General features: G+C 35.1%; 1 protein-coding gene across 2 annotated transcripts in view; it reads right to left on the bottom strand.

The window, feature by feature from the left end:
* The window catches only part of LRRC4C (leucine rich repeat containing 4C), a 94,929-nt gene that overhangs the window by 51,377 nt on the left and 16,029 nt on the right, over positions 1-27,523 (bottom strand). Inside the window, exon 2 of one of the 2 annotated variants that reach the window (XM_027891010.1) lies at positions 4,446-4,578. The exons of the other annotated variant lie outside the window; for it this stretch is intronic. The gene's annotated coding sequence lies outside the window, so the exon portion shown is untranslated. The remainder of the gene's footprint in view (positions 1-4,445; positions 4,579-27,523) is intronic. 2 annotated transcript variants of the gene reach the window in all.

The following is a 27,523-nucleotide window of genomic DNA, read 5'->3' as shown; positions in this document are numbered from 1 at the left end:
ATTTTGTCCAAAAGGATACTGTGAGAGAGAGTATCAAAAACTTTGCTAAAATCCCAAACCACCACATCTACTGGCTGTCCTTGGTCAACTAGACAGGTAACCTTGTAATAAAAGGAAATGAAGTTAGTTAGGAAGGACTTTCCCCTCAGGAACCCTTGCTGGCTGTGATCAATGAATGCGTGATCTCTCCAGGGTTTTTCGGTAACTCCCAGAATAACCTTCCCAATAATTTTACCAGGCACTGATGTGAGAACAACAATCTTGTAACTACCAGTCTTTCTTCACAGTATTTTGAAAATTGGGACGTTTGCCAGATTCCATTCAACTTAGGCCCCTCCAGACTCCCAAGACCATTGAAAAATAATGGCTAGAGACCCCATGATAACATTGGCTGGCTCTTTCAGTATCCTGGGATGAATTGCATTGGGTTCCATAGATTTATGTGCATCTAGCTGGAGCACCAAGTTCAGGGTCAGCTGGGAGTTTATCACGCCTCCAGTCACAGTCTTCCAACACAGGGCTCTGGGTGTTCCAGGGCCCATTATTAGTGTCAAATAATAAGGCAAAGAAGACACTAAATATTTCTGCTTTGTCTACATCCTTATTTGTGAGATGACTGACCTAATAAGGTAATGGACCAATGTTGTCTCATATCCTCCTTAGGTTGCTAGCATATTTTTGTTGTCCTACACAGTGCTGACAGAGCTGCAAAACTCTAATCAAGTTTTGGCTACACTAATTTTCACCCTACAATAGCAAACAGCATATTTGTAGCCCTTCGCTGTCACTTGTCCTTGCTGCCAATCTCCATACACTTTCCTGTTCTACCCGACTTCTGGAAGATCACTGCTTAGCCAAGCTAATTTTCTGCCCTGCTTGCATTATTTCTGACATTTTGGATTTGTCTGCTCCTATGCTCTTAAAAAGTAACCAGTATTAAGGGACCCCAGCACCTTCAAAAGCAGACTTCCAGGGTGCCTTACTAGTTCCTTCAGTAGTCCACAGTTAGCTCTCCTCATATCCAGGGCTAAAGATTTGCTGGTAGTTTTTCTTCTAACACCAATGATTTGAAATTCAACTACTTCATGGTCACTGTAACCAAGACAGTTACCAATTCCCACTTCACCCATGAGTTTATCTCTGTTTACAAACAACAAAGCTAGGAAGATAGCTTTCCCAGTTGGTTTCCTTTGTACCTGCACCAAGAAGTTTTCTTCAATGTGCTCCACAAATTTCCTGGACCTGTTTGTGTCCACTGTATGATATTTCCAGTTGATGTCTGGAAAGGTAAAATTACCCATAAGGAGAAGACCAGTTGATCTAGAGATCAACTTGATCAGTTCCTTATAGAATAGTTCATTCGTGATGATGTCCTGGCTGGATGGTTGATAGCAGACACCCAAAACAATATCTTTTTATTTGCTTTCCCCTTCATCCTTACTCAGAGGCTCTCAACCATGTTGCTGCCAACTGTAAGTATCACACAGTCCAACCCCTCCCTTATATACAGTGCCACATCTCCACCTCATCTGCTTTGCCTTTCCCTCCTGAAGAGCCTATAAGTGTCCACCATAACACACTAGTCACAAGACTCATCCCAACAGGTTTTGCTTATGCCGATGATGATGTTGCTCTGGGACTGAGGTAAAGCTTCTAGTTCCTCTTGTTTATTTTTTGTATTGAAACTCAATACAAAGTGGCCAGACTTTGTAGTGGAGGAGGGGGGGTGGGGGTGCTACAGAGGTGGCTTCTGTGAGAAGCTGCAAGAAGCTTCTTCCATGTCTGGCAGAGCCAGAGACAGCTCCAGGATGGACTTGTTGCTGGCCAAGGTTGGGCCAGTTAGCAACGGTGGTAGTGGCTCTGTGATAACATATTTAAGAAGGAAAAAAAGTTATTGTACAGATGTAATTGCAGCCCGAGAAGAGCCTGTGGAGGACCACAGGGGTGCAAAGATCCACCTGCAGCCCATGGAGGAGACCCATGCTGGACAAGTGGATGCCTGAAAGAGGGCTGTGAACCCATGGGGAACATATGTTGGAGCAGGCTCCTGGCAGGAACTTGCAGACCCATGGAGAGAGAAGCCCATGCTGGAGCAGGTTTCCTGGCAGGACTTGTGATCCTGTGGGGACCCACAATGGCGCGGGCTGTGCCTGATGGAGTACACCCCGTGGAAGAGTGACTCACATTTCAGCAGTTCATGGAGAACTGTTGTCAGTAGTATGTACTCATACATACTAGAAGTTAATAAAGGACTGTCTCCTGTGGGAGAGACAACTCGATGGAGCAGGGGAAGGACTCCTGTCCCTGAGTAGTGGCAGGAACAATATGTGATGAACTGACCATCACCCTCACACCCTGTCTCCCTGTGCTGCTGGCAGGGATGCAGTAGAGCTCAGGAAGGAGGGGGTTGGGGGAAGGTATTTTTAAGATTTATTTTACTTCTCATTATCCTGCTCTGAATTTGCTAGTGATAAATTCAGTTGATATACCCAACTGGAGTCTGCTTTGCCTGCAATGGTATTTGGTGAGTGATCTCTGGCACACTGTCCCACAAATATTGGCATGCCACCCCTAGGCTTTTCTCTAGTGAGCCTGGTTTCATCTCTTCAAATCTAGTTTAAAGCTCTTTTGACCTGTTGACTCCCACAGAAATATCCTTTTCCCCCTTTGAGAAAGGATTATCACTACAGAATCAACAAAAGAACATTACATAAGTTCAATGGCAGTCTACCCATATTATAGGTAGAAAATGCACTGAGAAGACACATGAAAGACAGGAATGGACTGATGCCAGATCTTCTGGATCTCAGACCAGTTCCATCCATAAGAAAGCTTTTATTGTCTTTTGTTTACAGTAAATTACCTAAAACCAATTGGTGCAATTTTTTGTAAAGACTACTGGGCCCTCATTAACAAAAAGCCATGCAAACTCATTTCTTCTAGATAACAGAAAATCCAATTAAGCTAGTTTGAACTGATTAGCAGCAATTTTGAGTGGGAGATACTTGAAAATAAGATAAAAACTATCACCATTTGTATAAGTGCAGAAGGTAAGACCTATGTTTACTCTCATTTTCCTATATCAAACCTTTCTTCTGTCACAAATCCATTTAAAACTTCACCCAACTAATAAAGTAGTTTCTGTTCTTTTCAGAAGAAAAGGCTTCAGACTCTCTACCACATCTACAGGTTACACAAAGAGGTATGAGTGCATGAGTGCAGATTGGTCAGTATTCTGGTAGCTGCCAAGCCTAGCGAGGCATGGTGAAGTACGGAAATAATTTGTGAATTGCAGCAGTGGATTCTCTAAATGGTTTCAATTAAGAAATGTCAGGGAGCTGGAGGGAGCTCACCAGCAACAAAAAGGAAGGTATTTCCCAGACACATCTGAAAGCCTAACATAGTACTCAACCAGCCAAAACATCTACACTCCTGAGCAAAGGAAAAAAACCCTTCCCTCACTAAATGATTTTTTGTGCTTTTTTGGTGCCTCATGAGATGCAGAAATAGATTCTTATGAAAACTTCTGCATCAAAAATCCCATTGTATTTTCTACCAATGTGATTTTCCATTGTTATGTTTCTTACTGCATAAATTAAGGCACATTAATAAAGGAAAGGAGCAAGTCAGCCTGTCAGATATTTCAAAATGTACCATGGGAAATGATTGGTTTAGGATGAGTGGACAAAATCCGTTTGTTCAGCAAACTTAATTTTAGCTGAGAACCAAGAAATGTGTGTATAGCATGAACATATCATAAGTTAACTGGGCTCAAAAATACACCATATAGCTGGGCTTTTGGGACAGCAGATAAACTTAGTGTTCTGGTGCTTCATGGCGCTTCCTTATAATATGAAGGAAGAAGCTCTACAGTTACTCTGAGGGATGATAGATCTTTAGTTTGGACATTCTCTTGGAATTCTGAAATGCTAGCAACAAAAACATCCATATTTAAGGCTTCAGGGGAGAAAAAGAGTTTCCGCAAACACAATAGCTAAACCTGGAAGGTGAGATTGAAAGAACCCAATAAAAAAAGATTATGTACATTTGAGACTAAAACTATTAGCTCTCCCTGTTAAGCAACATTTTACTATGCTAAATTGTTAAATGGCTGATAAGCTGTCATTTCCAGGAGTTTAAATTCCTATGAGGAATTTCTTGGAAAGTTACTGTAAACTTGTGATTTGCATGCTCTAACGGGTCCATAGGAAGACAAGAAAAACCCTTTAAGATATAGTGTCCAAATTCTCCCTCACACACGGATGGGAATTGAAACTCGGCACAGTTTAGGAAGCTCTGGAAAGATATTCAGAAGACTCTTTACAAACACATAGACAACAGCAAAGGTTTGTGCTCGCCTTGTCTAAAAGTTTTCTGCCATGCATTCCAGCACATCTGTGGAGCCTGAAAATCTGACTGCATAACAATATCCTAGCACGAATTACCTTTTCAGTAGGTTTACCGTCTTGAGAGGTGATGTTTCTCCTCGTTTCCCAAACTACCCCTGGACCTTCTCATCCTACTAGCCCATTGGAGACTGTTCCACAGAGCTGCCTGGACCCCCCCACAGCATCCACCCTGTGGAAGAAACACATATTGAAAAACTGTGATGCAGCAATTAAATCTTCTTGAGACATATATTGAAGACAGGGGGAGAGAATGACTCAGGTAGACTAAAACATGATCTAAAGCTGTCATACACTATCTGAAAAGAGAGGAGAATTGCAGGATTCCAGCGCCCCCTCAATGTACTTGTATGTACGAGAGAGCTACTGAAGGCACAGTTAATTTCAAGAAGACTTTAAGGCACAAACATAAACAGAGATTTCAAAGGCAACTAGTCAATAATGTGATCACCTAATCTTGCAGATAACAACCTTGCCTATTAGAAATGCCTGTAATTTTGCATGTTTAGCAGTAACAGGAAGGGGGTAGTTACCACTGTAGCTCTGTAATGACTAGCTTCATCATAGATCATACAGGGCATGGTGGTAGAAATTAGGTGTTTCTCTTTCATTTGTGACAGTGAAACACATCCGTGTATATCTCTTGATGGCAAGATATGCCTTCCAGCATTGGAAACTTCCTTCATATGGAGTCATACATGCACATTGTGGTAAAAATTTAAATTGGACAGAAGTTTAAAAATTAATTATTCTGCTAAACAATTTTGAAGTTATAACCTGGATATAGTGTAACAAATTTCTGATTCAGTCAATAAATAAATAAAGATTAGAAATAATAATAATATTTCAAAATATTTCATAGCTTGAAAATATTGATAGGAATGAATTATAAAGCTGGTCTTTTGTTTCAAATATTTTAAAAACACTGCTCATTTACTAAAGAAAAATAAATTCTACTGTCTCTTGTGACAAGAGACAATTGAGTAAATCATTACTTCAGATAACCCATAAGTCACTGACTCTGTTTTTCAAAGACTTCCCTGCTTTTTATTCTTTTGGCCTTGGCTGCCTAGCAACCTTCACAGAGCTTTCTTAGTCTATACTAATTCTGGAGAGTTTTCATTTATATATTTATTTATGAGAATGTCTATAAGGAGGATACAGAAACAAAGACCTGTTTGTTCCTTCCTTCTAACACTGAATTGCAAACATGCCACCTCAGTGTCTCAGTGAAGGACACGGTCCTTGGTTTTGAAAAGAGAGGTAGTTCCCTTGATATTGCTTGGAAACTAAGCAAATCCCAGTTTCCAGTAGACAAAAGCTTAGTCTCTGTAGGAAGCTACTGATGTAATAGGCATTAATATTTCTCTCTCCTTGTTGATTTGATTTATTGATAAGCTTTTTTAGACTGATAGAGGTGCCTATGGAAGATTATTGTTCTCATGCAGACTGGACCTTTTGCTTAAAATGAAGACAGAGTCTGTGGTACTGTACTGGGTCACCAGCAGTTCCTGTATCAACCAAGACCTGGCAGGAAATGGGGATTAAAGCTGATCTGCTGTGTCTGTGACTCAAAGCAGGACAATTTGGAACTTATGCATGGGACTGCTCATTATAATAAGTAGTTTGAAAATGGATATGGACTATCTGTCCCTGAACCAGCCACCAGCTCGTCATGTGGAAAAGCCTATTTCCTCAGGTTTGTTTTGGGGATTTTTGGGTTTTGGTTGGGTTTTATTGGTGTGTGTGTTTTTTGTTTGTTTGGGTTGGTTTTTTCCTTCATTATTAGTGCAAAATTGAGGATGACACAGAAAATATCTCTATGCTAGATTAAAAAATACTTATTTTCTTGCCAGTTCTATTCAACTAGCACTTTGCAAATACTTTGTGCCCTGATCAACACAGCCATCTCCTACAATCAGAAAAAAAAAAAAAAAAAAAAAAAAAAAAAAAAAAAAAAAAAAAAAAAAAAAGAGAGAGAGAGAGAAAGATGGTCAAATATATGCTCTGAACAGCCTAACAGGCTCTTTCAAAGGAACTGGTAAAAGCAGGCCAAGTATTCATAGCTTGTAGTCACACGGTGGTGGTGTGGGTTTTATGTCTCACTACTTCCAACCCTGAACACAGATGGAAAACTTTTCATTTACTTCTGGATCAAATGGAAGCCTGAAACCTAAAAACCTATATGTCTTAAGACATCTCAACATGCCTTAATCACTTCATTAACTTTTTTTTCAAGTTGACCTGAAGCTGTGTTTTGCCATTAAGAGACATGCAGAGAATCTGTGACAGAACATGAACCTGAAAACAGGTCTTCTAACTTCCACTCTCAATTTCTTACTAACAGAGATAAATACATAAAAATTAGGTTGTTTTAAACGTGACAACATTTGTAGGATTATGGAGGCATTTGTAAATCTTGGTGTTTATATATATATATTCAGGTATCAATAATTATTTACTCCAAATTTAATATTAGAAAACAAGTATATTTAAAAAATCTCCTCAATACTATAACAGGTAACAAAAATAGATGTTGGATGCTATATCAGTGTCCAATGAAACAAAACAGAAGAAAAATATGAATCATAGAAACTATTGAAAAATAAGCTGCTGGTTAAAAGAGCATCATTTTTTACAGCTACTTATGAACAGTGAAAACATCCATGGAAACTAAAATGTGCAAAATTATTCAATAAACAGGAGGAATAAAGTTACTGGAAGTAAACAGAGATTTGGGATTTCTTTTTCTATTCGTAGGCTCACTATAAACAATTTTCAAAGTTCCTTTCCCTCTGTCACTCTACACAGTAATATAAGTTTGTAGTTCCCAGCAGACGTCTCGATTTGTACTCCTCAGAGTTATTGTAATAAAAATAAATTCCAAATGTAATCCAGAATTAGGTAGTTGCTTATTGAGAATGCTTTTGCATACATATGTTAATTTTTCAGAGTATGATTATTGCAGCAAAACTTGAGCTTGTGGTGTTTCTTCTCCTTGCAAAGTATGATCATAATTTCATATGCTTTTCAATGTTAAGTAAAACTTTCTGAAAATAAACCATAGACTTACATATCTGTTTTTTCACTTACTTTTGTGAGAAGTCTGTTTTTAATAAGTTCAAGGACATATAAATAGACAACAAAGATCTTTTCCCATGCATTTTTATAAAAAAATTGTTACATACATATCTCTTTTCTACAGAATGAATAAAATTTAACTGTGCCAAATCAGCTAGTAAAGGAGATTCAACCAGAGAAAATGAAGTCTCTTCAGATATATGGAAAAATAAGTTGCAAGCGGTCCCATCCTAAATTTCAAACACTAAATAGGTACCTAGTCTACTACATTTAGACTACAAAATCTCCCCTGCCTTGCACTTATGCTCATAAAAGAAGAGCTGTACAAAAAAAGACTAATTTTGCCCATCTTTCTTCCTTCTTCCCTCTGTTTGTTAAAGAGAGAGATGCAAAATGCCTTGGTTTTCTGGATAGGAACTATAGTAAAATGAAATATTAAAGAAGGATTGGAAAATGGTCATGACATAGAAAATAAAGTTTTACTAGGAAAAAGAGAAAAAGAAAATTATCATCAATATAAAAGTATAATCTTTGCGTGAATATCTAACTCACCAAGGAGAATTGCAATAAATCTTTTGGAAACATTCAATATTCCAATGCTCAGCTCCTCATTTCAACTGCACTGATTTTACTTCAGACTTACGCCAGTAAATGTACAAAATTTGGTCTAAAATCTTTAAATATTTTCTAATAAATATGAAAAACTCATTGAAGTTATAATCAGGCTTTAGCAACTTCTCAAAGTAGTTTTATTTTTATAGTTTGCAAAGGACTGGAAAGAGCTGCAGTAAAAGGAAGATTTATTAAAGAAAAACTAAACACAATATCATGTGCTACCATGATGACATAGTGAAGAAAATAAATAAGCAGAAGAGAACAAACAAGTACACAGTTCCTACTATTTTTAATAAATATCACTAACAGGTTAGTATTCAAATGACAAAAGAAAGGAGGTTGTTATACTCATTTACTACTGGCTACTACTCAGTTGCCATTCCAGAAGAACACAGGTTTGTTGTAGATTCAATGTCTTATCTGCCTGATTCTGAAGTCTTGGGTATCTTACAACATTTGAAATAGCATTAGATTCTGTTATTTATGAATCTGAATCACTTGCAAGCTGTTAGTGAAAATGTGTGTGAGCTTTGGGCATTTACATGTTAGATAACAAGCAAGAGTAAAGTTAATAAAATAGGAAAATCATAGTGTACTATGCCAACGTAAGAATTTCGACAGAGGATACACAGAGAAAATACTACTCAAGACAGTTCCTTTAAAGAAAGGTATCTGATACAAATTCAGTGCTACCCGTAAATATGAAGAAGTTAAATTGAATCTCACCTCTGAATAACTGCTGACTCACTGTGCAGAAAAACTAGTTACTGGTGTTTTCTTGGTGATTTGAGAAGATGTTCTTAGCAGTTTTTATTTCCTTCAGTTTTTGGCATATTCTGTTGTTTCAGAGCTCTCTTTTATTTTATGTGCTTACAAGAAGAGAACTTTTTCACACTTCAGAAATGCCCAAACCCCCATAAACATTGATTATTTCTTGTGAAGGTTGTAACTACATTTTTTTCCTGATCTTTCAGCTTCATTAAATCTTGAGTAAGAATTATTGTCCTCCATAAGACCAATAATTTCTGTGTATACTGCAATTTTAATTTTTCTTCTTTCAAGAATGCCAGATAAAAGCAAAAGAAATAATAGTTGCATGTCTGGTATGCTAATATTTTTATATTTCTGTATTTGAGCTAAACAGATTGGGATTATGTAATTCTGCATGACTATCTCTCCAAAATAAGTTAAGGTATAAATTCTAAATTCTAAAACAATATTCTCACCTTTTCCACATGATCTGCTGCAGCAAAACTGTTTATTCATATACTATTGATTGGAAATGTTTTTGGACATCTAATCAATAAACGAATTAATACGTGTTAAACCAATCTTCTAGACTATTTGTCTTGCTCAGCCTAACTCATACAAAACCATGAGTGATTCATTTCAGAGCAGCAGTACAGGGCAGACTGGTGTCTTTTTAATGTGAGTGTCTGTGTGTGTTTATAAACACAAATTGTCATTAAAAATATTTTCCCCTGACAATATTCTTTCCCATTTTAAGATATGTTCTATTGACTAGTAATAATAGTCTCCAGATACTTGTCTGAGAAATGGCTGTTTAATTTATTTTTTACTATGAAAGATTTGACCTGTTTTGTTCCCCCAGAAATACACATTTTTGTGCTCTAGACACAAATATGCATTTGTGTTAGCTTTCATCCCTGCTGTGTTTGCACAACACAGTGTGATATTCATAAACAGAAAGAAAAGAGATTGAAGAACGTTTGGTAGTGTCGCCTAGCATTTTAAATACAGCAAAATAAATAAATTAGTGCCCACTTCATCAACTGCTAAAGTCAGTGTGGCTGAAATGAAACCAAGAGTGGGTCAGAGAGAAAAAAAATTAATCTTATGTGAAAAATCAACTCATGTTGTCAACAAAGCAATAGGATAAATGCTACTGAATTCTACTGAATTCTTAATTTTAAACTTATGTTCACCCTCCCTACTAGGATACCTGAAGTAGCTCTAGTTGAGCAACAATTATAAAGAATTTTGCCATACCACAATGGAAGATCCTCAAAGAGTCTGTGAGGATCATTATCTCTAAAAAAAAGGAAGATGACAGCCTTTAAAGATTGAAAGTCACAGAAAATTTCAGAAAGCAATTTTGAGTTACAGAGACCTTTTTTAATTACAGAAAGTCCTTTTTTTTTTTTTTTTTTGAAAAGCAGCTAAAACTATTGGCTTTTCTTTTCAAAACTGAAACTAAAATTCTCTTAATATTAATTATTATCATAAAGTATATTAATTGTTCCTTTTTCCTATGAAATACTATTCCACTGATGTTGTATATGTTGTTGAGATCATAATTTTAGGAATCTTTTACCTACTCAATACCCAGTTGCTGGAGTTTTCAATCAGTAATTATAAGGGAATTTATGAAAATCAGCTTCAAAAACAAAGCACTGAAGACAAGGGGCTGGCACTAGGTGACCTTTAAGGTCCCTTCTGATCCAAACTGTTCGATAATTCTGTCATATAAAAGGAGTTATATGATGCTCCTACTCACTAGTTTAAGTGGACACAAAGCATTTCCCAAGTCAGAGAACTTCTAAATACAGAAAGTCTCAAATATAATAATAACAACACAAAAGACTATCCCATTATTTAATCTATTTTCTGCTCTTTGTACCCTCGAGGTATTGCAAAAGAAGATAACATCATTTGCTGGTGTTATACACGAGGATAAAAAAATCCCTGATGTATCAAAAAGAAAGATTTTCAAAGATGTCTGCTTTCTGGCTAAAGAATTTCTTTCATAAGGATTTGAAGTATATGATTTGCCTTATACTAATGAACTTTTTTTATAGTATACATGCATAATCACATATCATGGTTGAGGTGAATATAGGGTGAAGACTGACAAGCAGGGACTGAAGCATAGCTAATATTATTTCCTGCAACATATTGAGTAGAAATTGCTGAAGCATGCATTACTGGAAGGTGGTATGCAGTGCTACCTGCAAATGAACAGGAAAAAATACCAAAATTGTTATTGAAAACTGAAAGAAAACCCCACAAAACAATCAGTTTAGAGCCACTAGAAATTAAAGGTTGAAAGGTTTTGAGTGCTACTACAAAGGTGCAGTCTACTAGTATACTGCAAAGCAGTTAAAAATAACAGTTGCTTTCTTATCTGCAAATTGTTCATAAAATAATGATGTATTTCCCTGGTAATAATGATGTTTTTGTCAAATTTTCAAAAATAAATATAGCTAAACCCAATGAAAGCCTATCAATCGACAGATTGATTATGTGTGATTGGTCAAACAGGTCATACAGTACGATGCTGATGGTTCAGACTGGATGATCCAACTTTAATAGATGGAAAGAAGCAAGAAAAGTCTCTGAACATCATTGGGAAAAAACCCTGAGGTTTTAAACATGAGAAGGACATAAAAATCTTTTTATCTCCTTTTAAAAGGAGACAATTACCTCCAATTTAAAACTAATTCTTTTCCCTCCAAAGAGTGAAAACAGAATAGTTACCACATCTCTACCAGGAACATTTGTTTTCTTCTTGTTACACTGATTACTATTATGTAAAAAATGTTATCAGTTCCACCTTAACACCCCAGTTTTCCAAATCTGCCACACCATATTCGTGCAGAAGTATGCACACAGGCAAAATGAAACAAACCAACAGAAAATGGCACAAACATAACCACAGGCAGAGCTGACATTGTCATATGAGTCCTCATTAAGATATATGGACTCAACTTGTAAATTCTTCTCCCTAAGAAGTGTGATTCTGATTTTCAGATTGCAGTAATCATCTAGTAGGCTTTATAAAGTCTTATGGCAGACTTAGACTTTGCAAGAAGGCTATCTGGTTCAGCATTTTAAAAATATTTTTTAAAATATTTGCAAGCAGAATTTTACCATCTCAAGTATTAATTTATATGGGCTGTGAATCACAGCTGTACCTAAAATTATCTATACTTCAATGCCCTCTTTTTTGAATGCAAATGAAGAACTGCAATATTTGTAATGTCTTTCTCCCCACCCTCCCTTTTTTTTTAATTCTATACTTATACTTAGTCTACCTTTTTTTTTTTTTTTTTTTTAAATCCAGTGCAATGCATGTGTAATAACCCATGAAAATTCTGTTTAATATAATTAAGAGTCTGGAGTACCCACACATCCTAGGGGGAAAAATTGTTTATTTAAAGGATGAGGAGTGTAAACTTTCTTCTTCAGCATATAATCTAGCAGCCAGAGTACTTGTAAGGAAAGAGTGATACTCAGTTCAGTTCCTGCTTCAGCTTGGTGGGCTAAAATTCAGCTCTTCCAGAAAAGAAGTCTATTTCATAGAATCATTAAGGTTGAAAAAGACCTCTATGATCACCAAGTCTGTCAGCCAGAACCACCATGTGTTCACCATTAAACCATGTCCTCAAGTGCCACATCCACAACGTGTTCAAAAAACACTTCCAGGGGTGGTGACTTAACCGCTTCCCTGGGCAGCCTGGTCTAATATTTGACAACCCCTTCTGTGAAGAAATTTTTCCTGCTATCCAATCTAAACCTCCCTTGCCACAACTTGAGGCTATTTCCATTCATCCTGTCATTTGTTACCTGTGAGAAGAACATGACCCCCACCTTACTACTGAAGTCTCCTTTCAGGTAGGTGTTGAAAGTGATAAGACTAGACTTCATGTGCCTGAAGCAGAGCCAAGCTTGCTAGCTATGTAAAACTTCTGGGGTTAGAAGGAAAAGAAGGAGCAGACAAGGTGGCGATCTGGATATGAAACGGTAGTGCTGTGTTCCAGTTCCTTTATTTGGGATTAATACTATTGTAACCAGACCATATAAAAGGTACCAGCCCTTTAAGATCGGTAACCCAAAGCTGGTCCTGAAATCAATTGTAGTCTTTACAGTCGATGTTAGACATTGTTCACAAGAGTATTTCAAAGACCAAAAAGTAGGTATGGATATTACACAAAAAATATATCAATTAATATCCTGGAATGCACCCCCAAAATCAACAAACTTATGTTCTCCTTAACAGCGTACTCAAAGCATGAATACCTTTTCAACAGATATCAAGAAAAGATTTAAGGTCTAATAAACCTACAGTAGACAAAACTTCTGCTTTTTATTCTTGGTTGCCTAGTCATACTTCACGAAGGATGAAGAGAAGATCTCACTGAATGTTACCATATGTTCAGAGTTTTAACCTCTTGAAAAGACTGTTAAAAATATTACCTAAAGGACTGCAGGCTAAAAGCTTCATCACTTTTTGAATTTCTGTCTGAACATTCATAACATTTCCATGGAAGGCTATTTTTATCCAAGACTAAGGAAAGTAAAAAAGAAAAAAAAATAATCATACCGTGTGTGACTGCAATTGTCCAGGTCTGGACTGTACAGGAACTCATGAGGCAACCTCTCTACAGATCAGGTAATTGTGCTCTAGAACTACTTAACTTGTCTAGTAGCAATGCACACAGAACCAGGGGACAGAGTTCAGAACATGAGGTATAAAGAAATAACCTGGATCATATTTTACTCTTGTATTCAGTAACATAAGGAAATCCACAATAGCTGTATTGAAGTCATATGTACTAAAAAAATAAGAATAAAAGAACATATCTAGAAACAAATGCTTATGGAATTTCCAAACCTTTCAAAACACAAATTCAAATGACAATCTAATGCAGGAAAATTTCAGCAGGTAACAAAGTATTACACAAGGAACGTAATTTTTGCTATAAAAATATCTCTATAAATTTAAAAAGTGCAACCAAAATTCCCATGCTTTTTCCCCTTTCTTCAAATGCTCTTCAGAAATAAAATCTAATCTTTGGTTGAGATCTGGTATAGTGAGTCCAAGTTTCAACTTGAGAAGAAGTTGTGGTCCCCAAGCAATTAAAAATCTCTAAGAAAACCCACAAACCCAGCAAATTATGTTGCTATTAGACTTCAGAAATTGGACCATCATGTTTGTTACATATCTTTGCCTAAGACTGGTTTTAATGGTTAAGAGAAAAATAAATTCTCTCATGAGGAATTTCAGACCTCCTCTGCATTTCCTCTGATTTCCCCCTACCTGTGGCCCAGATCTCACAGCTGGTGATCACAGCAACTGGGCTCCTGACACAGTCACGTGTAGAGAGTGATTCCAACATATCCAGCTCTCCCTCTATTCTCTTGTCTGGTGTTACATGTTTTTACTTCCAAAGTCTGCATTTTTTTACATTCAGATTATGCAATACAATCATGAGTTGAAAGCATATTTTGCTGACTTGCCAGTTAAGAGAGTAGCTGGAATGCTTGAAACATGTATCCCTAAAATATGACAAAATCCCAATTTTAACGTACAATCAGGATTTTTTTTTTTTTCACTGACAAGAAGTTTAACACAATTTATGAAAGCTTGGAAATGCTAGATGTTGCCTTTCTACTCATATTTATTCATTAGAAAAATCAACATTAAGCAAAGTAAAAAAAATTGACATATAGTTCTAAAAGCCAGCTCTAGAATGAGATAGAACCTTGCAATCCACTTAATTTCTATGCTAAAAGAATAATCAGTGTAGAGAAAGAATACCTAATTTACAAACATTCATTCAACTCTTTGTTTATCAGCTAAGATAGTCAAGAGAAATGTCATTATACAAAACTGATGTTTGCATCAGTAGCAAGGGGAGCGAGAACAGAACACTTTATAAACACCTCCAAGGAATTGATAAGGGATGACTGCAGTTATCAGCATCAGAGGCATAGACAAGAAGCTTCTTACCCGTTGCTAATGTCATAAGTTACCCAATCACTCCATCTATAATGACACTCACAGGAAAATATTTGGGACCATACTCCACATAATTCCGAAATTGAACATTTCTTCCTCCTTAATATAAAATTTAAAACAGTTTCTAAAGAACTATGAAATGAATTTATATATTCATAATTCAGTGGATTCCTGACTGCTGACTTCTTCCAATGGCTTAGAGTTAGTAGCTTAAAGCTAGTACCTAGAAAATTTATTTTACTTCAGGTTAAAGATTTCTCTGTCTTTGTAAAAGGAGGATGCAAATTCTACATTTATCTTATTAAGTTCCAGACTGTCACAGACAGTAGCATAGCAACAAATGTAACCTTCCTGAGCAATCACAAGTATGCTAAAAAATACAGTGTACCTGGACTGTTACCTTGACTGACTTTCTATGTGTGAATGACTTTCAGAAATTAAATAATTGTTGAGCTAGTCCATGAGCTTCTTGCTTTTTTTGGTATCACACATAAAGCTAATGGTTCTTATTCCCATCCTAAGAAATACGCATAGCACAGAAAGATGTGCAGCCACGGCAGGGTTATTTAAGCAAATGAAAGTGTCTCCTTAAGAGCTGGTTTCTTTCTGTGCTCATTCGCATCAGAGAGAAATAGAGCTAATGCTACGGTCTTATGAGTGCTTTATGCATTCTGACAAACCAAACGAGGTTTGTCAGGAGAGGCTCTAGGCAGCATGGAACTGCTGCAATTTTACATCTCATTGATTACCGCAATGGGAATTGAAAATGGTTCTCTGCTTTCGACATGATATTAAAAATACTGTTGCAGACCTCAGAAAAATATGCAGGTCCTTCAGCAGAGGCAAAATGAGGAAAACCAACTTTGTACAGCATTGTTTCCTTATGAATTTGAGTCAGGCCCATCTGACCTTTATGAAGGCTAATAATAAAGCAATAAGGTGACATGCAGTAAAGCATGTCATTCTGTGAGTAGTTCTGCAAGAGGATACATGAAATAAAAGGGCATTTCAAAGCCCTGAGGCTTTCAGATCCGTTTGTTCTGTGGTATGTGCATCCTATATACTGCTGGCATTACACAGAGTATGTGGAAACACACATGTCACAACAATACTAAAAGAACAAGGACCTAAAAAAGGTTGTAAGAAAATAAAGATTTATTATTACTGTCACACTGCCTCAGTCACTGGCTGGTTTGATGTTCTGGAGAGTTTTTCTATTAAATGTTCCAGAGACTAATTATTTTTATTGCTCTCATACAAAAATCTCAAGTCTTTCCTGTTCCCACATTTTTAGTGACTTATTTTTGCTGGATCCAGAAGTCCCCATGCACAGAATGTTACCATTTTATTAGGGATGGACAGCACAGAAAAACAACTCCAAAACCACAGAGAATAATCTATAGTGACAGCAGTATAAGTATGTTTTACTCAGAGATTGCAAGTGACATATGTAGTACCATGTGCTAAGCAAGCTGCGATAGTCACTAACCCTTTGAGATGCCTAGCAACCTTCAGTAGCATTCAGTGGAAACAGAATATTTTCAGCACCCAACAGAATTAAATTGCTAATAAAACTGTTTACTCAGAATCCATCCTAGCAGCCCTCAACAGTCCTTAAAATCAGGTAGAGGAAAGCATACTTAGCATAAGAGCAAGTCATTACTTACTGCAATCACAGCATCAAACCCAATTTAAAAAAGAAATCTCTGCATTCAAAAATAATGTCAGTTTTTGAGATGTTCCAGTGGACTGGTCTACAAGCAGAACCACAAGGTCAAAATTCTGAATTTCATCATGCTTTTCTGATATTTGAACTATATTATATCTATATATAAATATCTATGTTGATGTTTTATATTTACATCCAATTCAGATATATTTTCAACATATACACAATATAAACAGTTATTAGGATAATGGGCAACCTAATTATGAGTTTATGGGCAACCCTATTATGAGTTTAAAACAATACAAAAATTGAAAACCAAGTTTCAGTAAGTTAATGGCATCTGTGTTATTCCCACTAGGAATATAAAATCACAGGAAGTTGGATGCAAAAATTAAACATAAAGACTTCTAGTGACTGTCATTATTGGGAACTATTTATCAGCTAAAACTAGGTCTGCAAGACAAAGAAACATGACAGTTGATAAAAAAGAAGCAAAACAGCACTCAAGTAGCCAATAAGAACTAAGCTATATATGAGGACCACTGGTAGTTTGATCAACAGCAAAACAAGTAAAGAAGATCCCTCTCCCACCTCAAAGGTAGCTTTTCAGAATTTACAAGTATCTTTTCTCTGCCTCAGAAGGATATGATAAAGCAAAAGTCCACTTAGTAATCGAGTAAGTAATCTCATCCATCATCTTAAGGACATGAAAATGCAACAATAAATTTGAGTAAAAAAATATCCTCTTGGATTTCTTGATCCTTTGATATAAAGTAAGATAAAGGATGTAAAACCAAGAGAAATAATACAGTGAGGGGCCAAGTGTCCTGATTCCGCTTTGAAAAAATTATTTGTTTTGAACAGAAGTCATCTGTTATCCAAAATCATCAAACAATTACTTTTCCTCTAATAAGAAGAAAGTCTTTCACAAAAAATAGTGCGATGTGTACAGTTGCATCTGTGACAGCTGTTTTCACCTACTGGTTATTGGTCTGCTGGAGAGGCATTAATTTGAACTGTAATACTAATGGAGTAATTATCATCTTGAGATATATATATATATAATATACATAATATATATAATATATATAATATATATAATATATATAATATATATAATGTTAGCTACCTATTATGTACCACTTCATATGGTAATGATGCTTCATAAGACACAACCCATTGCAAACTTTTTGGTGTGCTGAACATACAGAATATGTTTTCCTATTATTTTCTTTATTTTTGCATATGCCATATATGTATATAAATTAAACTTTATAATACCAACAGCAAGTTAAAGTTGTGAGATATAGAATATTTAAAAGGAAGAAAAAAACAGAAATAAAGGAGTATTTTATAAATTTTGATTAATTATGACAGAGTCTAACACCAGTAAAGAGTTGTAGATTGGTTGTTCTTCAATACAATTGGCTTCAGCTATTCCAGATGGTCACTGGCTGCCATGAAATGCCTGATCTGATTATAACAGTCTCTAAGAGGTCCATAAAGGAAAAAGTGAAATAGTAATTTCATTAATATAGTGCTTATAGAGTAGTGCATTTGGAATATCACAGAATCACAAAATGGCTGAGGCTAGAGGGAACCTTTGGAAGTCATCTGGTACAAAACCCATGCTTAAGACCCCAGATTGAGTGGCCTTTGGCCCTGCAGTGGTGCAAGGTGTTGTTCGTCCCCAGATACAGGACTTTGCACCTCTCTGTGTTGAAGTTCATGAGGTTCCCGCCAGCCCATTTCTCCAGCCTTTCCAGGCACCTGTGGATAGCAGCACAACACTCTGAATATATATACATAACATATTCTTGGGCCACTTTTTTAACACACTCCTAATGTTGTTATTTCTCTTTTTTTTTTTTTCTTTTTTTTGTTTTTTTTTCCTGTGAAATATAAAAAAAATTAACACTGTCTTCTTATTATTTTACAATTTACTGTATAGCTAATATATATCTTATGTGATTTTTTTAGCAGAAACTGAATTTGTTCTTATGTTTTAGGAAGTACCACATTACAAATACTGCTATAACAAAAAACACTGCAGCTTGGGCCCATTAGTCTCACAATGAATACCCTTCTGAATACATTAAATCATGTTTATATTAAAAAGTGTGATATAATAAATGAAATATCTGTAATCTTAACTTGGTGTTCTACTGTTAGAGTTCTAAAGGGCTGAATTATAGCCTTAGAGATTTTTTGTTGTTGTTGTTTGTTTTGTTTTGTTTGGTTTGGTTTGGTTGCTTAGTTGGAATTTTTTAAAAAAAGAAAAGAACAAGGCACTTTTTTAAAATTCTGATTTTGGATACCAAGTGATGGAAACCTTATGGCCTGAACTTCAGGGTTACCAAAATCCCAGTGAATTCTAAGTTAGGTATCGTCAATATTTCGTAAATTTAGACTTTGCACATATTTAAATTTGGTTACTTGTATACCAACACATCTAACATAGACCATTAAAAAATGCTGGCAATTCACTCTTTCGAAAAAGAACTATGTAATTTTAACCAACTTCTAAGAAGTGGACTGATCTAATTAGTGAAAATCAATAAAATATTCCATAAATGAAATTCTACATAACTGCTAAGTTTTATTACATTTTTTTTATTTAAATGAATCAAAATTAAATAAAGCCTGTATGAAGCTTTGAATAAGTTTGAAACTTTTAACTTCAAAATAACTATACATTCCTAATACAGATATACTCAATCTCAAGTAGCCTCAGTGAAAAGAAACTCTGTAGAAGAATGTCTGAAAGCTCATTGACAAAAATACAAATTTTCTCTCAAATTCAGAAACTTTCTGCCTTCAGGGCAGAGGGAGTCCAAATAACTGTCCTTTGCCCCTACTCTTTTCCTCTGACAAGGAGTGGTTGTCTTTGAGAAGGAGATACTGTCAGTCACCACAGCCTTGATCATGTATATTTCTTGCACCTGAAGGAATATTTGATTCAAAGTATTTTTTTTTTTAACAGTGTAAAAAATTTTACCAGTGTACTTCACATTATCCCAGTCTATCATCTCCATCATATACCTTACTTGAGTCTGATGCAATCACTGATGCAAAGTCACCCTCAGTCTAGCCATCTTGTAAGCAAAATGATGATGACAAATAAAATACTCAGAGATGAAAGAGTGGTAAGAAAAGCTTATTTTTAGAAGGATGGATTAGTCCAAAATGGCTAAATATTAAAAAAAAAAAAAATTTATAAATATATGAAGGTTACATATATTCAGGATGAAAATATAGTGTGATACAGGGAGAATGAAATGCGAAGAAAATAACAGTAGTCTGAAATGAAGGTAATAAGCTGAATAGTAGCAAAACGTTTCATGAGACTGAAATCTATCCAATAGAGACACAATTCTGTAAGGCAGGAACGCTTGGAAATAGAGTAGACAAAGCATGAGACAGCACGAAACAATTGTGTACTGATGACACAGAAGGGTAAATCATCTATATTTGCCTTATTGTCTTTGAGATTACTTCTTCTAGTCAATCATTCTGGAGCACCACTACACTTTAAACAAGTCTTTCTTTCCTTTTCTTTCTCCCTTCCTCTTCCTTTTGAAAGCACTATCAAAACAGATGTGACCTCATTTCTCTTCTTTCTCCTTCTGCTTTAAAGGAACAATCTGTATAATCACTATGTTTACCCAAATGTTTTCGTATTTGGTTCTTTATATCTCAAAAACCTATTTTAAGCAACATCTGGACACAGTATTCAACATTCCTCCCTTATAATGTAGCTTTCTGCAGGCATATGATTTTTATAAGGTCATCTATAACAAAAGTCAGTGACCTTATAAAAAAACAGATGAATGGGTGAGGAATGATTTGGGCTAGAGAAAATGTTAAGTATCATGACTCTTTACCACATGCCTAAGTCCACATACAGAGTTCACTCAAAGAGTAGATTAAGGCTCTTCCAAAGAGAACAAAAAGCTTAGAAGCCTGAAAGTATTATAGAGAAAAGATTTATTGTTAATACAAGTCTAGAAAGTAGGATTCAAAAGTTTTTTTATTACAAAAGAAAATAAATGCTTATCTCTCCTTGTTTAAAGAAAATAAAAATCAAACTAGTTCTGGCTTTACTGGGAAACTATATTTTAAATGCAAGAAATATCTGTTATCTTTATATCTTTGTTGAAATTCTCTATATCTGCTAAAGGCAAAATGTAATGAATTTCTAGGGTGTTTTTAGTCATATCCACATTTTTCCAAGATTTTTTTCAAACACTTTCAAATGTCAAAGGCAAAAGGAGGAAAAGTACAAAGATAGTCACTAATATCCTAATAGCATATTTTCTGCCAATAGCTACTAACATTTAAATTCTTCCAGAATTATATGCCCCTTGAAACTCCCATAAAATGCTTATATTATAATTTTTTTAATACAAAAATCATTATCTACTTTGAGTCTCCTGTAACAAGTATCTGAACTGTAAGATTTTTGTATCTCAATCCTCTCAACATTCTTACTATTGTACTCAATGTTAACAAATGGAATTTTCATGTTATTCAACAAAATGCCAAATGTTTTAGTCCCAATGAAGGAAATGAAAAATCAAATAATATTAAAAATTATTTTTACATGTTATTCAGTTTGACTATTTTGATTTTTACTTGTGGTCTGTAATAATCTGGGAGATTATCTAAGTGCTTCTACTGCCTTTTGGTGGGGTATATGGGACAGAAATATCTCTATATACATAGTTGTTTAATGGGCTTGGGTTTTGGTGTGTAAGAGTAGGATCTTTTAAAGGAAGTAAATCTATCTGCACTTGTTTCTTCTTACAAAGTGAAAAGGCGTAATTTAAAACTGAGGGGTTTTTTAAATTCTCAGCAGTTCTTATCAGCTTTCAATTTCAACCCCAGGAAAAATAATATTTTTTGACTGATAGTCTGAAAGTATGATTTAAACTGATCTATTTCACACACTTGCTCTCTCTATTAAATTAATCTTAAATGTTGGTGAAATTCAACAATTGGCAGACTTCACTGAAGACACAGATGAGAAAGGAATAGCAGGGGTTCTGCATATCTGGCACTGAGCTGCATGGTGTCTGTGTGGGAAAGATTTTACTGTAATAGTACAGTAAAACACAAATAACCTGTAGTACTACAATCTCATGGCCCACTGATACGTCATGTATCATAGGAACCTGAATGAGAAAGGAACTCTAGACAGGAGAACATACAAAAAGTTCTTTGGAATCAAATTTATCTGTGAATCCCTGAAAATCTATATGTACTGAGCTAAGCTTGGGAGAAAAATCGCACAGAATATTTTCAAAGCATTGCTAGTCCCCACTGAACACTAATCTTATTTGAATTACAAGGAGATTTTAGACCTTTTATCTTATTTGTACCACAATGAAAGGAAACTGAAATTAAGTAATTTCATGAGGAAAAAAGCAACCAAGCAAGTGAACCCAAACACAACATTTGTATTTATTTCTGATTAAGACAAAGAAATGTTTCCTAAGAATTTACAGAATTTGACATAAAATTAGCAAATGTTTGATTCAGCTCTGCTCAGTTCCCTTTTTTCTGTTCATGGGGAAGGGAGACAAAGAAACAGTCAAATATTGTCTACCTTCGGCATGTACCTGCTAATGATATCTCAACCAAAGCAGAAGCATTCACTTACTATTTAAAAAACACATCTGACATACTAGGCTAGATGAACTATTTGACAGTTTACTGTGCGATAAACTTTGTTGCTTGATGGTTGATTCTCAGCATGTTCTGGCATCCAAGGGCAAGTTCAATGAGCAAAATATGAGTGGCAAAACTGGAGATATGACTGAAACTTGCTCTAATAGATATGCAGAGCCAAATAAGAACCACAGCAGCACGTGCATCCTTCTGCTCCCATGTCCTGTGCCTAGGCACTCATTTCTGGCTTAGAACAGAAGGGTATCAACAATATTTGCCATTGATGGTATGGTTACTTGCAGAATGGAAAGTCATGTCAGAATACTGGGTATATTTGTGTTTATCATACATCTCCAAAACAGAGAAACTGTGTGATTCTACCAAGAAACATAGGAAAAATAATGTATTAAAAAAAAAGTTGTTTTTTTCCTTAGTGGAAAAGGGAAGTAAACTCTATTGAATTTAGAAATAAGCAATCTAAACTCAGAACCATATTTTCAAACATCATTACATAGTTAATTTCCTGAAAGAAGGGGATTTTGAGAAACTTAAGGACTGAGTCAACAGAAATATATTGAAGTTCAAAAAGTTCAAATGTCTGCAACTAGCATGGCTCAACACAGGCATACTGACCATTCAAGTACAAACTCTGAGGGAGAGAACTTGGAGGTCATGCTGGATGGCAGGTTGAACACAAGCATTTCCACGGAGCACTGTGCACTACAAGCTTGCCAAACCTCACACTGGATTGTTAGGAATATAAGGGTCAGCACGTCAAGGGAAGTTATCAACTGTCCTTGTCAATCTGCTACTAAAACACTGGATCCAATTTTGGGCCCCAGATTTCAAGAAGGATGTAGAGAAACTGAAGAGGGATCAGAGGAAGATTACCAAGAGTGCCAGGATCTAGAGCATGCTCCTAGGAAGAGAGGTTGAAGGAGTATGATTGGTTTTGTCTGACAGAGAGAGGAGATTAGGCGGTGCTGCTCTGTTGGCAGTCTGCAGTCGTTTAAGGGGATTTACAAAGATGACCACAACAAACTCTTTTCAGGAGTGTCAGATCAAAAGATGGGACAACAGCTAAAAATTGTAGGATAGTATTCAAGACCAGACATGAGGAAAAAACTTCTCTGTTAGGAGGCAGAAACTGATGCAGCATAGGAGCAAAAATGACTGTTCTTCTGGTACATATATTCTTGAAAGATTTGAAAACTAAACTAGACAAATCAGGGCCTAATTTGAAGAAGTGCTAGTGATAGCCCTGCTTTGGGAAAACAAATGGTCAAGATGATTTCCAGCAGTCTTTCCATACAATCATTTCCTGATATTATTAAGTTATAAAAGTAGCAACACTTGCACAGACATAATCACAAATATTTTCTCTTAAATACACAATAAAATTAACTAACAAATATACAAAAATTAAGTATGTAGACGTGTAACAATTTTTAGATAGTTCAAAGGGGTTTTTAAGCACTGTACTTTGAAAAAAAAGTCTAAAATCCTATTAAAAAAAAGTAGGAAAAAAAGAAAGTTTTTTGTTATCTAAACTTACAGAAACAGACATAAGGGGAAAATCATGGGTTTACATAGGCACAGATCTAGTATTGTAGGTGTCATATACTAAATTTTATATGTGATATAATCCAAAAATATGCACAATATTAGAAGTTAAAATTAATAACCACTATTTTTAAAGAACAGAATGTTTCATTTTAAAATCACTTTCATTTGTTTAATAATCTTTCCCAAGAGCCTAAAAGGTGCTAAACAACTACATGTTTACAACAACTAATGACTTTGTAATCCAAATTTGCACTTGCATTTCTCTTCTCTCTATTTCTCTTCTCAATCCTGCCTGGTAGAGAGATCTAATCCTGATCTGGTAAACATCCCGATTCTTGTAGGATCACCCAGTCTCAATATTTCTTTTTCAGAAAGGACAATGGAAGAAGTAGAATAAAAAGTGTCTTAGCACTGCTTTTATAACATAAAAGTAAGCTGAAAAGGGCTTATGTAAAGAAGATAGTAAAATGAACAGATTGCAATAAATTGTTTTCTTTACGGATCAAGGCATTGTCTGATTTGGAACTGTAACTAAATCACAATTCCCTTCCTGGGATTCATCTTGGATATTCCTTCCCCTACTGAAGGAGTTGAACAGTTGTTCAGTCTAACTTCTTGTTTAATCCCATCTGTATTGTCATCTCATGCACAATAAAATAATACGGATTTTCAAGCTGGGTTTTTCATATAGGTATGACTTTTGTGGTCATGGACTAATTATACTTTTTAATACACTTTTGTTTTTATAAATATATTTATAAATGTTTTATAAATATATTAAAGTTACCTTTATTTTAAGTAGAGTTTTTTGTTACTCCATTTGTTATTAATTAACAATATGTTTCTAACCAAATAATGATATATAATATTTACACATAACAGCGCTGCATTTACTCTGCCCTACACAGAAGCAAGCACGAAATGTTTACCTTTTAGGCAAGGAGCTCCATTTAACATTAGTATCTCTGGGTTACTGCATCTTGATTATTCTGGACTTCCTTCAGTCCATTTTATTTATACAACAACACAGAACAGTGGTAGAAACTATGAAAGAGAAATTTACAGTAAATTACATTTTTTTTTAAGAATTACCACTGTATTAAATGACTTTTGAGGACAAGTGATGAAAGGAGGAAATGGTTCTTTTAACGTATAGTGGCATTCTATTTGGTCTTAGATAGGATCTAATGCATCAATATGAACAATGAGAATAATTATTCAATGTCTTGATTTAATTTTCTTGGCCAGCCCTGGGACACTGCAAAAGAAACCCAGCTGTTCCTTGATTGCACATTTGATATTAAATAGTGGTATATTTTCCTCAGTGCAGAGCAGAGAGTTACTAACACAGCAAGTCAGTTACTGTGTATGTTCTCTGTAACACTGATCTCAGCAAAGTGAAAACAGATTTTATAAAAGAATCAGGTAAGAAATAAAGCACACTGTGGAAATGCTGTATATGCCACTCTGATGGAGTAGACTTAAGCTGCATGTGTTGTATATATATATATATTGGAACTAGCAATAAATGTGATTACATAATTAAGCTAAACTATATTTATCAGTTCTATTTAGTAAGTAGTTGCATAGCCTGTACCATAGGACTGTGAAGTGATCATTCATCTTCTAGTCTATTCAAGTACACTGACATATAATCTCACAACATAATCTTTGGACAAACAAACATAAAGCCAAACTACACTAATTCTTTTTTTTATTTGAAAGACAGATCTGATTAAATAAAAGATTTACTTTATGTTAAAGATCAGATTTTTTTTAGCAGTGCTCTAGAAGCTGAAATCCATGAGAACTGAAGCTTTTGAGATTCTTTGACACAGGCAAGCTATGTGTGTAAAGTGTTCAGATATAGGTTTAGTTGTCTTACCCAAAGAACTGAAGTTTTAGGGCTTCAATTTATACCCTCTGCTATCACAGATAATGGTGGTAGCTAATTCCCATTGGTTCTGGAATACTGATGATAAAGAAACTAGAAACACAAAATCCATAAAATTTAAATTGGGGATTCTTTATCCCAAGGCATTAATATTGCATATGCTTGTTCTTTGAAGAGAATTCGCTCCAGACCATCACTTCTTGCTTTTAGTCATGGTGCATAACAACTGTCTCTCATTTACTCACATCTCATTCACATTTATTCAAGAAGAATGACTAGGAATAACTAGAACTAACTAGGAATAGCTATTTACACTGTTTGGGTAAGTTTATTGGTAGCATGAGGCAAAATACAATGAGTTTTAAAAGGAAATTTACATTTTAAAAATAGTAATGTTGTTTTATTTCAGTTGTTTCAAAATAATGGAGATTAGGATTTTAAAAATACGTATACATTTTTACTTTTGAACATACTGTCTGAAGAACAAGATATGTTCAATTTAATTTATTTTCAATCTGGTAACAGGCAATTACTTCCTTCTAAAGATGATTGATGTGCTGATCATATTTCAATGTATCACCAAATAAGGCCAGCATTTTCCATTCACTTGTGCTGTATTTAGGGAATACTTGTTCCAAAGAATGTTCTAGGTTTTCACCCATATTTAGAAAACGTATTATGCACCATGGTAAGATAGTCTGATTCTTGCCAGATTTGAACAAAAAGACAACACAATGTTAGATAATTTTAGTCATAATGATACCATTCAGTCGAACCACAGTTATGCAATGCTGTTTTCACAGCATTACGGAGTTGTGTTAGGATACTAATTTCTTGGCATTGCAGCCCAATTATTTTCATTTATGAACACAGAGGATGGAGGGTAACTTGCCATGCTAAAATTTGAAGCAGTCCTTTAGTTTTTTACTTTCAGACCACTTTTGCACATACACTATTACTATAATAGTGAAACAACTCTGCTATTACAGAAGAGACAAATTGGGTCGATTTGAAAACCAGATGAACATTGTCAGGAATTTTTTGATGAAGAGAAAAGGAGGGGAGTATAATGGGTACAAAAATCATGTATGGAGCAGATATGCTTTGTGGAATGCAAACCAAAGCAAAATGAAGGAAAAAAAAAAAAGAGAAAAAAGAGTACCATCTTGATCTCTTCATCAACTGAAATTTATATCGACAAGACTCCTCTTAACCTAACACCCACCACAAAAGTAAAGAAAAATACTCTATGTTTGAGAGACAGTGTCAACTATTTTCTTTAAATTCCTATACAGTCTTGGCTCTGACTCATCCAATTTTCTCAGTTTAATAAAATATGACCCTGTGGGTGTAGCCTGTTGCAAAATTTACCACAACTATCTTCTGCCTCCAATGTGAGAAATGAATTCTGAACATGTGGACAATTCCTCCTTTATTTGGTTAATTAACTGCTGAGGTACCTCTATGTGACTTCTATTCTAAATCATTCTAGCAACATGGAATTTAAGCAATGCACAGAACTTTGATAAGGAATTCTGAATCAATACAAACTTTTTCCAGAACTTTTAAAAGAGGATGAACTAAAGCTAAGGGTGGGAAAGGAGGGGTTGGAGGGAGGAGGGATGAAAAGAATAAAGAATAGAATAATTATGAGATCAATAAACAATTAAGTAATTCACCAATGTGCTAAAAGAAAAAGACTCTATATTTAACTCAATTCATAAAAGATATTTAATTTGCCAAGCAAAAGCAAACATGCAAGTGATATCGATTTCAGTGTTTTAACTGTGTTGTTACCTCCACAGGTAGTCATAAAGAAAAATAAAAAGAAAAACAAAAATAAAATTAAAGTGGGGGGA

Source organism: Empidonax traillii, unplaced genomic scaffold (assembly GCF_003031625.1).
Source record: "Empidonax traillii isolate 1590-97213 ecotype Southwest subspecies unplaced genomic scaffold, ASM303162v1 scaffold307:size936122, whole genome shotgun sequence".
Taxonomy (NCBI): Eukaryota; Metazoa; Chordata; class Aves; order Passeriformes; family Tyrannidae; genus Empidonax; species Empidonax traillii.
This window is presented reverse-complemented; position numbering and strand designations above follow the sequence as displayed.